Genomic DNA, 11,910 nt, shown 5'->3' with positions numbered 1-11,910 from the left:
GCTCGGTGGTCTCACTGGGTCTGCGTCTTGTTCCTCATCTGCCTGCACACCTCACCCTGCCCCCATGCCTCACCCCCGCCCCCACGCCTCAGCCCCCCCCACTTCTCTGCTGCTGGAGGTGGGCGGGTGGGAGGGCCGAGGGCCTGCAGGGCCACGGTCCCCCTGGTTTGACACTTGGGAGCTGCGGGGAGGGGTGGCCTGGGCCAGGCCTGCTAGGGGCTCGGGCCCCTCCCTGCCCACCCCTGCAGTTGGCCGTGGGCCTCTGCGTCCCACAGAAGCACCTGACTGTCTCGGACGTGATGCTCCGCGGGGACCGTTCTCTGACTTCACAGCAGACGTCCCCGCGGGGCCCTGACACTGTTCCCGGGTCCCAGCGCTGCAGTGTGGCATCCGCCATACGTGGGTCTCCGCTGGAACGTTGGGCTCCACCAAGCACATCCCTTTGGCCGTTACTGTGAGAAGAGTCAAGTGCAAGGGTGGCGTGCCGACTGGGCGTGTTAGGACGCAGTAAAGCCGAGCAGGGAGGCGCCCGCCACGGGCTCCCACGTGGACCGCTGGGCCACTGGGTGAGGGGCGAGCCTTCCTGCTGTGCTCCCCAGCACAGGAGCCTCCCTGGACCTCCACATCGTGTCGGGCTGGCCGGGGCGTCCCTCACAGCACACATGGCACACGGCTGTTGCCAGGGCCGACGGGCAGGGCACGGTGACGGACCACTCGGGGCGGCCAAGGCCCAGAGGAGGGCGGGTTGCCAGGTGGCTGCGGGGCTGCCTGTGGGACTCCGTGCTCCAGGCCACACACGTGTTCTGAGCGCCCCCATGTGGGGTGCAGGGCCTGGGAGGAGGTCGGACCCAGAACATGGAGGCAGACAGAGTAGGATGCCTGACTCATTTTACCACCTGAGAAACTGACGACTTGAGGGAGCTCTTGGTTCTCAGACATCAGAGGTGCCGGAGACCCGGATGGGTCTTCATGGTCTGCCGCTGCCTCCGCCGCTGGAGGGGGTGGTAGGGTGTCGGGCCCCCAGGCTCCCCTCAGTGCCGAGGGAGTCCTCCCGAGTGTGTGCTCTGGAACCCACCCCCAGCTCAACAGGTGGAGAGGCCCGCCTGGCTCCTCTCCTACAGCCGACTACGTGGCCTGGGTCCCCCCAGATCCACACAGCAGAACCTAATGCCCACGGTGAGGGTGTAGGAATGGGACCTGGGGGCAGTCGGATCAGGAGAGAGGGGCGGAGGAGGCCCCAGAGGGCCCCGCGCCCCTCCCCGGCGCCAGCACGCAGTGACAAGTCGGCGTCTGTGGGCCAGGAAGCAGGCGCCGCCAGACACCCCGCTGGCTGCCCGCACCTCGATCGTCACTTCTGGCCCCCGGAACCGACAGGTGCTGCCGTGCGGCCCACCAGTCTGCGTCGCCAATGCGGCCCCAACAGACCCAGGCGGCGTCCGCGTGTTTCCTTGCGTCCCGGCACTGGTTTTCGAACGGGCGTCTTCGTCTCTGTTTCCTGGTTTGGTGCCTTTGTGAAAACTCAAGTGACACGCGTGCGGCTCCTTCTAGACTGGCCTCACCCTGTCGCTGTCTGGATGACGGTAGCTTTAGAACAGGCTCGGAATCAGGTGGTGTGCATTTTCCCCCTGGTTTTGAAGTCTCATTCCTGGTCTTCTGCGTTTCCATACGCATCCGAGTCAGCTCTTGGTTTTAACAAAACCGACTAGAATTTTGACAGGGATCCCGTGAGTACGTGGCGCACTTTGGGGAGCATCGACATGTTAGGGCCGAGTCTCTCGGGCCCGTCACGTGTGTGTGAGCCCGTTTATTCAGCCCGCCTTGCGTCCCTCTGCACACACCCTGCACGTCTCCCTTCCGCTTGTTCCCAGGTATTCCGTGCCGTGCGCCGCTGTCAGCAGTGTGTTCTCACTTGCTTCCGCCGTTTTCACACGATGACCTCTCGTCCTGGCCCCGCATCCCCGCGTGTCTGCACGCTGACCTGTGTCGCTTCTCTGCGCACTGGGTGGCTTGTCCAGCCCGTGCAGGGGACGTCCTGTCCGGCTCCAGTCTTCATGGAGTCGCGTCAGCTCCCCCCGTCGTGTTAGCTGCGGCTTTCCCTGGTCGGAGGGTCGTGTCCGAGCTGCCGGGAGCTCTCCGTGAGGGACGGTGAAAGTTGTCACCGAGATGACACAAAGGTTTGCATCTGGACTGAGTTACTGCGGGGGAGGCTCACTGATTTTCGGATGCTCGGGTAGCCTGCGTTCCTGGACGGGGCCCCTGGTCCCCACGCTGTCCCCTCCCTGACGCGTGCTTGGGGACACTTGCTTGTACCCCTGAGGGACACTGGCCCGTGGGCCTGTTCTTGCCGCGTGAAGTCTGTCGCACTTGCCGTCACGTCAGACTGAGGCGAGCCGGAGCGTCCCTTGCCAGGCTGTGCTGTGGCCGGGGCGGGAGTGGCGCTCCTTCTCTCTCGACGTGCGTGAGCCTCCTGCTGGAGCCGCCCGGCCGCCGTGTTCCCGGTGCCAAGACTTTGGTTGAGAACTCGATTTTTAAGACTAGACGCGAGGCTGTTTGGATTTTCTATCCTGGTGCCTGTTCGTCAAGGAATTTCATCCGAGTTGTCAAAACAACTGGCGTCGTCATTCCCTTGAAGTCTGTCAGACCTGTGGTGGCTGCTGGGTTCTGCTCCCTCTCACCCCCACCCCCGTCAGTCCGGCTGAGGCAGAGCCAGCTTTGGCCTCGCTGATTTCCCTCCGTTGTTTGTCAGTTTTCTTTCCTTGGCTCTTACTCCCTACGTTTCCTTTCTCCTCTCACTTCCGTCCCCACGCCAGCTTCTCCCACGGCAGTGCAGGCCCCTGATGAACACGCAGGGACGCGCCACAGTCGGTAAGCGTGACCCGTCCGTGCCCATTGGAAAAAACCTGTGCTTAGTGCACACGGAACATTCTAAAAGCTGACCGTGTGCCAGGACACGAAGCAGATTCCAGTAGCTGAGCAGCGAGGTCAGAGGCTACAGATCACGTTCTTTGACCTCAGTTTGACGAAGGAGGGCTCCGGTAACGAGGAGACCACTAAAATAAGAACACTTAGGGACTTTAAAAATACACATGGGCCAAAGAAGAAATGCCATTAGAGGCTAGAAAATACTTTTAATTGAATGGTAACTGAAGAGCAACTTTCCAGAATGAAAGGCCCCAATATAAGATGTGAAAGTAGTTATTGAAATTTTTTTTTTGAGAGAGAGCGTGAGTGGGGGAGGGGCAGAGAGAAGGAGACACAGAATCCCAAACAGGCTCCAGGCTCTGAGCTGTCAGCACAGAGCCCGATGCGGGGCTCGAACCTACAGACTGAGAGATCATGCCCTGAGCCAGAGTCGGACGCTTAACTGACTGACCCACCCAGACACCCCGTAACTGGTAAATTTGAAAGCAGTGGAGGCAGAGACAAGATATTGAGCATCGAGGGGGGAGGGGGCAGGGCTCAGAATGAAGAACGGCGCTGGGTGCACCGCCAGCAGCGGGAGCTACCCGGTTTCTTTGAAGGAAAACCCCTTCCAACCTAGAGCCGTACACCCACCGCAGCTCATGGCAAGCGTGACGGTGAACGGAGATGTTTCCTGAGCACGCGGCCTCTCAGACCTGCACTTGCACCGTTCTAGGCTCCTACCGGAGGGAGCGTTCCCTAAAGGAGGAACCAAGTCAGAAAAGAAGACACTGGACCCAGGAGAAAGGGGTCTGACCCAGAGAGGCAGTGATGGGGGTGGGGTAAGAGCTGCACAGGAGGCTCCTGATGGGAGCAGGTCAGAAGGTTCCAAAAGAGACCTATTAAAGAAAATTAAGTTGATGGGCAGCCTCACGTGTTAGAGTATTTTGAGATGTATACGACTGGGGGACAGCCAAGCGTGGGTGGTGTGACCCTGAGGAGACAGGACCAGGGGACACAGGGCATGTGCGGTGGTGACCCTGAGGAGACGGACAGGACCGGGGGACACAGCATGTGCGGTGGTGACCCTGAGGGGACGGACAGGACCGGGGGACACAGAGCATGTGCGGTGGTGACCCTGAGGAGACGGACAGGACCGGGGAACACAGCATGTGCGGTGGTGACCCTGAGGAGACGGACAGGACCGGGGGACACAGCATGTGCGGTGGTGACCCTGAGGAGACGGACAGGACCGGGGGACACAGCATGTGCGGTGGTGACCCTGAGGAGACGGACAGGACCGGGGGACACAGCATGTGCGGTGGTGACCCTGAGGAGACGGACAGGACCGGGGGACACAGCATGTGCGGTGGTGACCCTGAGGAGACGGACAGGACCGGGGGACACAGCATGTGCGGTGGTGACCCTGAGGAGACGGACAGGACCGGGCGACACAGCATGTGCGGTGGTGACCCTGAGGAGACGGACAGGACCGGGCGACACAGCATGTGCGGTGGTGACCCTGAGGAGACGGACAGGACCGGGCGACACAGCATGTGCGGTGGTGACCCTGAGGAGACGGACAGGACCGGGCGACACAGCATGTGCGGTGGTGACCCTGAGGAGACGGACAGGACCGGGCGACACAGCATGTGCGGTGGTGGCCCTGAGGAGACGGACAGGACCGGGGGACACAGAGCATGTGTGGTGGTGACCCTGAGGAGACGGACAGGACCGGGGGACACAGCATGTGCGGTGGTGACCCTGAGGAGACGGACAGGACCGGGCGACACAGCATGTGCGGTGGTGACCCTGAGGAGACGGACAGGACCGGGGGACACAGCATGTGCGGTGGTGACCCTGAGGAGACGGACAGGACCGGGCGACACAGCATGTGCGGTGGTGACCCTGAGGAGACGGACAGGACCGGGCGACACAGCATGTGCGGTGGTGGCCCTGAGGGGACGGACAGGACCGGGGGACACAGAGCATGTGTGGTGGTGACCCTGAGGAGACGGACAGGACCGGGGGACACAGCATGTGCGGTGGTGACCCTGAGGAGACGGACAGGACCGGGCGACACAGCATGTGCGGTGGTGACCCTGAGGAGACGGACAGGACCGGGGGACACAGCATGTGCGGTGGTGACCCTGAGGAGACGGACAGGACCGGGCGACACAGCATGTGCGGTGGTGACCCTGAGGAGACGGACAGGACCGGGCGACACAGCATGTGCGGTGGTGGCCCTGAGGAGACGGACAGGACCGGGGGACACAGAGCATGTGTGGTGGTGACCCTGAGGAGACGGACAGGACCGGGGGACACAGCATGTGCGGTGGTGACCCTGAGGAGACGGACAGGACCGAGGGACACAGAGCATGTGCAGTGGTGACTGTGAGGAGATGGACAGGATGGGGCATGGCCGAGCGCGGGCGGTGGTGACCCTGTGGAAAGTGGCCTTCCAGAAAGCCCACTGATGAGGCGAGACTCCTCCTGTACCCACAGAACGCACAGTTGTGTGAGCTTGGAATATGGACCTGACCACAGTCACAGCGCAGATGCACCGAGGGGAAGGAGGTAGGTGTGCATTTAGGGTGAGGACAGGCTGCGGGGGTGTGGGTGCAGGAGAGAAGAGAAGCCCAGACGCCGCGGTGTGCCGGGCTAAGCGGTGGCTCGGAGGACCTGGTGTGAGTGCGGACTTGAAAGGGCGGGGGCGGGGCCACCTCTGTACCGATCCTGGTAGGAGGATTTGGCGTTAATCCTGTGGGATGTATCTCTGCTACACAAATCTTGAACATTCTACAAATCAGTGTTCTCTCTTGATGACTCAGCAGAAAAGAGCGAAAGAGCCAAGAGGGCAACGCAAGGACAGAAAGCCCCGCGTCCAGTGAGTGCAACTGCCCTGCTGCCGATAGGGAGGGAGCGACTGTGAGATGCCATCTGGGCACCGCGGCGGCTGGTCCTCGGGGTGCGTTAACAGCCGCCTCGGAAGGCGATGTGGCAAATCCCAGAAAGCCGGGGCCCACGGGCTGCCACCGACCGCTCCCGGCCCTGCGCCCTGGCCCGCCCGAGTGCCCCCTCGCAGGGGCCGTTTGGGGACGCTGGAGCCATGCTGTTCACGGGGGGCAGGGCCCCTGGGTGTCCATGTGGACCCGTGACGACTGGCCGGCACCTTGAGGTGGGGACTGCGGAAGGCTGGGCGCGGAGAAGGCGGCCACGGGAATCCCCGCTGCATGGGCTGTTCACACAGACTACAGACGTGTGAAGGGACGGTGAGGAGGAGGCGCGGGGAAGGGGCGGAGCACCGCCGCCTCTGGGACAGAGAAGAAGAAGGCCTGGGGCCCGTGCACGAGGCCTCAGCTTCCCGGCCGGTCGTGGGCACACGCGTGCACGTCGTTCTTTGTTCTAGTCCACGTGTCCCAGCGTCTCAGTGAAGCTTCCTCGCCCCTCCTGCAGCCCCCGCCCCAGAGACTGGCGCGTGGCCCTCCTGCCGGGTCCTCCCCAGCGAGCACCCGCCCGCACAGGCGTGGGAACGAACGGAAGGCCGCTCGTGCGCCCTGCACACGGGCTCCGCCCCACGCGTGTCTTGCGGGGCCTCCCATCCAGGCACACGGCAGCCGTCAGCAGCTGCACACGTTGCTCTCACCCGCTCCCACTGATGGGCAGTTTCTCAGAGTCTGCTTTTTCAAGATGAGGTGTCCTCAGCACGGTAAAGGCCCTGTGTGACAAGCCTGCCACTACTATGCTCACGTGCGGATGGAAGTCCTGGCCGCAGCCGTCACATCAGAAAAAGAAAAGCATCCGCATTGGAAAGGAAGAAGTAAAACTCACTATTTGCAGATGACATGATAACCACACATAGAAAACCCTAAAGCCTCCACACACGCGCGCGCGCATGCGCGCGCGCACACACACACACACACACACCTGTTAAAACTAATTAATTTCAGTACAGTCACAGAATAATAACAAGCTGTCAGGGAAAAAAGAAAATCCTATTTATAATTGCATCAAATACATAAATTGTGTCGGAATAAATTTAACCAAGGAGGTGAAAGACCTGTTCACTGAAAATTACAAGACATTGATGAGAGCACTTGAAGACAAGTAAGTGGAAAGATACTCCGTCCTCATGAGTGGAAGAATTACCATTGTTCAAGCGTCCACACTACCCAAAGCAACCTACAGATTCAGTGCAGTTCCATCAAAATTCCAATGGCATTTGTCACAGAAATAGAACGAATCCTAATTTGTATGGAACCTCAAAAGACTCTAAGGAACTAAAGCAAGCTGGAGAAAGAAGAATAAAGCTGGAGGCGTCAGGCTCCCTGATTTCGAACTATATTACAAAGCCGTAGGAAAACAGGGTATTGTCATAAAAACAGATACGTCAATCAACAACGTAATAAAGAGCCTAGAAATAAGCCCACACTTATATGGTCAAGTAATTGACAACAGAGAGGCTAAGAACACAACACAAGAATGAGGATGCAAGAGGGGAAGGACCATCTCCAATAAACGGTTTGGGGAAATGGGGCGGCCTCTGGACCCCTACCCCGCCACACACAACACCAACTCAAACTGGATTCAAGACTTGAAAGTAAATCGTGAAACCATGAAACTAGAAGAAAACCCAGGCTATATCCCTGCCATCACTCTCGACGGTGATTTGTTTGGATTTGACACCAAAAGCAAAAGGAAAAAAGTGGGACTACATCAAACAAAAACGCTTCTGCACGCGGCAAAGGAAACCAGCAAGCAAAATGAGACGACAGCCTTGTCAGATAAGGGGTTAACATCCAAAATATATAAAGAGCTCAGACAACTTAACAGGAAAGAATGGGGAGGGTGGGGCTCCTGGGTGGCTCAGTAAATGAAAGGTCTGACTCTTCATTTCAGCTCAGGTCATAATCTCAGGGTTCATGAGTTCGAGCCCCAAGTCAGGCTCTATGCTGACAGCACGGAGCCTGGTTGGGATTCTCTCTCTCTCTCTGCCCACCCCTGCTCACACTTGCTCTCTCTCTCTTTCTCAAAAAGTAAATAAGCATTTAAAAAATTTTTTTTTCATTTAAAACTGGGCAGAGGATCTAACTAGCCTTCCCCCTCCCCCCGCAAAGACCTACAGGTGGCCAACAGACACATGAAAAGATGCTCGGCATCTCTTGTCATCAGGGAAGTGCAAGTCAGAACCACAATGAACTGCTTTACACCTGTCTGAATGGCTGTTGTAAAAAAGACCAGAAGTAACGAGTGTTGGCGAGATGTAGAGAAGAGAACCCGCGTGCACTGTTGGTGGGAATGTAAGTTGGTGCAGCCTGTGTGGGGAACAGGACGGAGGTTCCTCAAATCTCAAAAAAAAGGAAAGAAAAAAACAAGAACTACCACATGATGTCGCAATGACTCTTGTGGGTATTTATCCAAAGGAAACAAAAACACTGACTCAGAATGATACCTGCACCCCATGTCCACCATTTTCTCCCGTAATCAAGTCACGGAAACAGCCAAGGAACCTAAGTGTCCTTTGATGGATGAGTGGGTTAAGATCGTAGTGTGTACACACGCACGCACACACGCACGTTCGACCGTAAAGGAAATCTTGCCGTTTGCAACAATGTGGATGCACCTTGGGGGCATTATGTTAAGCGAAATAAGTCAGAAGGATGGATACAGGATGCTCTCACTTGTATGTCGCATCTTGAAGAAAGACCACGGAGCTCCCGGGCACAGAAGGCTGGGAGGTGGGGCGGGAGGTGGGGGTGGGCAAGATGGGTGAAGGGGGGCAAAAGGAACAAACTTGCGGGTACACAACAGTGGGGGGGGTGGCGGCTCGGGAACTCCAGTAACAGCACTGTTGTATCTTTCAAAGTCGCTGAGGGAGGAGAGCTTCAAAGTTTTGCCCAGAAAGGGAAAGCTTGTAACCGTGTGCAGAGATGGGTGGTTAAGGGGAGTGAGGAGCCACACCTGGTGACCCATTTCACAGCACGTACAAGTAGCCAATCTGTTGTATCTGAAACCGATGCCCAGTTGTGTGTCCATTATCCCTCAATAGAAGATGAGGGTATCCCAGGGCTGAGACAGGAAATAAATCCAACCTGGTACCGGCGCTCTCGGCCTCCAGCCTTGGGTGCCATCTGCCCGGCCTCCCTCATGCCAGCCAGGCCTGAGCAGGGCCCCAGCCTGAGCCCACAGAGGCCAGAGGGCGCGGCGGGGAGGTGGGGGGGCTGCAGGAGTCCTGGCCGGGCAGCCAGCCCTTCCGGGGCCCAAGCTGGGGTCCGGGTGAACCTGGTAAACCCGAGCGCTGCTGCAGCTTCTACCCAGACCTTTTCCCTCGCCTTCAGATCCCCGACTCTCCTCCTTTGAGGACGCTGAGTTGAGACTTGCCCCCCACCCCCACCCCTTCCCCCTCGCACCCCCTTCCCTCCACCCAGGCTCCTCCTTTGGCTGCTGCTTGAACAAACACCCTTCTCTTGCTGCAAACCCGACTGTGTCATGGGCGTCTCTGCCGCACCTGGGGCAGATGGAACTTGGGTTTAGTTACACAGGGTCCCCAGAACCTCCCTCTCCGGCCACACAGTGGCCTGTGCGCCTCACCTGTGGCGGCTGCAGCTGCTCCGCAACATTAACCGCAGTGTCGGGCTCTGGCCACCGAGCGCTGTGCAGCCCTGAGAACTGCCCGTGTGGCCGCCATGGCCGGCGGAGCCCCGCGCCCTCTGAGGCGTCCTGGGCTGGAGGGCGGTCACCCTTGGCCTTGGCCGAAGTCCTCCCTGCCAAAGCACACATTCCCCCCCCATGCTCGTGGTGGCTGAGCCCCTCAGGGAGCTGTGAATGCCTAACGTCCATGACCCTGAAAAGACAGCAGCCTTATTTCATTTTGAACAACAGCAGACCCCAGACGCCTACCGCTCAGGGTCACTGGTCAGGCCCAGGGCCCCAGGCTGCCCACCCCAGAGCTGATGTGTGTGGACACCTGAGCCCCTCCCACCCAGGGGGCATCCGCTCGCTGCTGGAACCCCGGACTGGGGTGGGCAGGCCATGCTTCGCTCCCCACCTTGTCATTTGAAAGGGAAGTCTACCCCAGAATCTTGTCCAGGGCGTGCTCATGGGGGCCTGTTAGGCTGAGAACCTGGCTCGTTCGCAAGATCCATGCTGAGGCCTTGGCATCCCACCCAGGACACTTGCCCCCACAGGCTCGGGGCTGAGCCTCCTTCCTTCTGTTTTGACTCGCAAGCTTCCCCGGCCGTCAGGCGGCGGCTCAGAGGACGGGGCAAGGAGAAGGGTGCTGGCGCTGGATACCCACCAAGGGATCTCGGCTGAGGACACGCCGAGTGTCAGCTACACGCACTAGGCTGGGTCCTTAGTGGACTGGGGTGGGGTGGGAGGGATCGTGGCTAAGTGATGGGTAATGGATAAATGATGGATGGCAGATGGTGGGTGGGTGTGGGTGGATGATGCATGGTAGATGGGTGGATGGTGGAAGGAGAATGGATGGTGGATGGATGGATCATAGGTGGTAGAAGGATGGGTGGACAATGGATGATGGGATGGATAGATGGGTGATGGGTGGATGCATGGCTTGTATTGGATGGGTGGTAGATGGAAGATGGGTGGGTGGATGGATGAAAGATAGATGACGGGGCGCCTGGGTGGCTCAGTTGATTAAGCGTCCGACTTTGGCTCAGGTCATGATCTCGTGGTTCGTGGGTTTGAGCCCCGCATCGGGCTCTGTGCTGACAGCTCAGAGCCTGGAGCCTGTTTCAGAGTCTGTGACTCCCTCTCTCTCTGACCCTCCCCTGCTCATGCTGTCTCTCTCAGAAAAATATAAAACATCAACAAAATAGAATTTTAAAAAACATAGATGATGGACTTATGGATGGTTGATGCATGATGGATGGATGGTTGGTTGGTGAATGGTGGATGGATGACAGATGATGGAAGGATGGGTGGATGATGGATGGACGGTGGGTGGGTGGGTGGATGGATGGATGGATGATGAGTGGGTGGATGGGAGGGAGGCATCTGAGCAGGCTCTGGTGGAGACCCCGTTCAGGCAGAGCTGAGCCCCATCTCATCTGAGATGACGGTCAGAGGGCCCAACCCAGTGTCTCCCTTTCATGCCTGGGGAAGAATGTCAGGAAGCCACCAAGTCTGGAAACTTCCCAGCACCCAGATGCCCATCAGCCAGTGGAGCCATGACCACCCTTTCCGCTCTCTGAGTCATAAAAATGCCACACAGCCTCCCCAAGGGCACAGGCACCCTTGGGAGGAAACACTATGGACACCCCACCCAGACCTGCCAGGTGGGGGTAACCTGGGCCCTGAGCACCTGTGTCAAGGTGACAGAACCATGTCCAGGGTCAAGCGAAGCCACAGCCCATTACAGACACAGCATGAGAAAGAGAAATCACCTCATCCTTCAGGAAAATAATGTGTGTATTAAAAATAGAACATTAACGATTTTAAACTATTTACATGACTCACTGTAATGTGCCCTAAGAAGCCGTGCGTCAGGCGACCACACGTGGGTCCGCGCTGGCAGCCTCACAGGCCCGAAGGTGGAACAGCCCTCCCGCCCCAGGGCTCATCAGCGGCACCATCGTCAGGCACAGGGCATGAGTGCCCCGGGAGTGGGGGCACCAGGCGGCACAGGACGCTCGGCAGGGGCGGGGCCTGGTCTGGCCTTGCTGTGGTTTGGGGACACATGTTTTCCGAGGATGTGTCTGTCATCAGTGGGGTGGCCACCACGCCCGTGGAAGGGGGGCAGTTTGCGTCCCAGCACAGTGGACACTGCTCTCCGATCCCCCGAGCACCTGCGGCCGAGACGCGACGCTGTCTCCGGTAACCAGCGGCAAGCTGGCGCCTGGACGCACGGCCCCTCCGGACCTGCCCGAGCTCTGGCGTGGCTTTCTGAGGCCAGGTCTGCGCACCGGTGCCCCGTGGGGCGGGGAGGGCGTGGGGACCAGCCACGGCCACCGTGCAGCCAGGAGGCCACCGCCACAGAGCCCAGACCAC

Source organism: Hyaena hyaena, unplaced genomic scaffold (genome assembly GCF_003009895.1).
Source record: "Hyaena hyaena isolate Hyena2069 unplaced genomic scaffold, ASM300989v1 scaffold_63, whole genome shotgun sequence".
Lineage (NCBI taxonomy): Eukaryota > Metazoa > Chordata > Mammalia > Carnivora > Hyaenidae > Hyaena > Hyaena hyaena.
The sequence above is the reverse complement of the archived record's forward strand: the minus strand, read 5'-3'. Positions refer to the sequence as shown.